The sequence below is a fragment of the Ictidomys tridecemlineatus genome, chromosome 4 (genome assembly GCF_052094955.1).
Source record: "Ictidomys tridecemlineatus isolate mIctTri1 chromosome 4, mIctTri1.hap1, whole genome shotgun sequence".
NCBI classification, from domain to species: domain Eukaryota; kingdom Metazoa; phylum Chordata; class Mammalia; order Rodentia; family Sciuridae; genus Ictidomys; species Ictidomys tridecemlineatus.
This window is the reverse complement of record NC_135480.1, coordinates 28,320,319-28,322,291: the sequence shown is the minus strand read 5'-3', so window position 1 is coordinate 28,322,291 and position 1,973 is coordinate 28,320,319.

Sequence of the window (1,973 nt, the reverse complement as noted above, 5' to 3'; positions counted from 1 at the left end):
CCTGAGTTTTTGGCAAATTGTGTGACACCCAAATGAAAGAAAACCATAAAAGCCAAACTCAAAAGAAATGAGATAGTTATGCAATTTTCTCTTGTAGACTGTTTTCTTAAGTTCACCTGGCCCTCACTGGGGACGAACTTAATCTTTTTCTAGGGCTTCTCAGTTTTGAATTGGCATCTCCTGAGGTTCTATAGAAAAGGTAAAATTGTAGCAGAGACCAGAAACAGCAGGTGAGGAGGAAACATATGTTTGGGTTTTCAGGTGTGTAAGTTCACGTGCGCTGAGCCGTGGTGCCCCTCCTGAGAGGTGGTCAGAGTCCTCCAGGGATCTCAAACAGGACAGCAGGAGCAGAGGTCTGGGAGATGTTCTGGGCATATGGAATGAGGCTGGCTGTTTAGAACAGTTCGAAACTTTCTCACTTAAGATATCTGCCCTGAGAATGCAGTTTTTATAACCTCAAATTTGACCTGTTCCTGAAAGAATAAACTGGTACCCCATGGCCAGTTTATTCTTTGTCATTTGTGAAGCAAACAAGGCTTCGCTACACGTCTGCCTGAGAAGCTGGAGCTCTAGTGGTCCTGTGGTAGACCGTTCCTGTTGGGCCCTGGGGCCGTGGCCCATCTGTGCTCACTGTCTGTCTCTTGGGGAGGTGCAGGAGTATAGCCAGAAGGCCCTCGTGGCTGTGGTCAGAGCCATGCCAAGGGATAACTGGAGTAGGACAGCAACTGTGTGCCTGTGGGTGGGGACGGTGATCATGGTTGGGTAGAAAGGATCATGGTGCAGAGATGGAGGAGGCTCAAAAGCAGAGGGAGTTTCAAAGAATGGACATGAGCATCACCTGGGCAGCCCTGAAAGAGAAAGATCAGCTGCTCCGTGGACAGAGTCACCTCTTAGCTTCTTAAGGAATTTGAGACATAGAAGGGGATTGGAGCTACAGAGGGCATGGACAATCTAAGTGTGTTGAGGGCTACATACTGAGACACAAAAAGGAAGGCCAGAGATGCCTAGATGGTCCTCACCAAAGAAGAACAACCCAAATTAGCCTACAAGAACATTGTGCAGCTAGGGTAAGGCCTCTGTGGAGACGATGGCCTTCCAGGCCAGCCTGCCAATGGAGCAGATGTGGATTTATTTTTGCTGGAGAAGGTCATCCAAGGGAAGACGATTGAAACCACGGGATTGTGACAACCTGACTCCAGAGATGGAAAGCAATGTGAAGTCACCGACCTATGGCCTTCTCTGTCTGCTCCTGTCTACAGCAGGTACACTATACCTACCTCCCCCCTACCCTGCCCTTTGGTGGAAATCCAAGTGATACTCAAAAAAAAAAAAAAAAAAAAAAAAAAAAAGAAAGAAAATAAAAATCATAGACAATTAAGCATAAGAAATTTTGATTTCTGAATATTATACTTAATGCACTATTTGGCTTATTAAATGTTGATGCTAATCTTTACTGAGTCACATCCCCAGCCCTTTTTTTGGTATTTATTTAGAGACAAGTTCTCATTGAGTGGCTCAGTGCCTTGCTTTTTGCTGAAATTGGCTTTGAACTCATGGTCCTCCTACCTCAGCCTCCCAGCAGGTGAGATTACAGTCATGGGCCACTGTGCCTGGCTGATGCTAATCTTAAAAAAAAAAAAAAAGTACCAAGAGAAAAATACAATCTAAAATCACACTGGCAACATTAAGCTCTGCATCCTTTAAGTTCTGTATGTTTCTGTACAGAACTTAAAGCCCCGAAGTTAGCATCTACCCTTCTCTTAAGGGGTCTACTGAAATTAAGCAGATGGGAAAATCATCTGAAGATTTATTTTTCAGGTGAATCTATTTCACATATAGAAGCCTGCACAGGAACAAGGCATTTTGCATAATATTTAATTAGTGGGTGTTTGCTTGGTAAAGTGTTATGTGACCCGTGAAGTAATCAAAATAATTATGGGCACAAATTGCATATGCAGAATGGAGACCCTGCG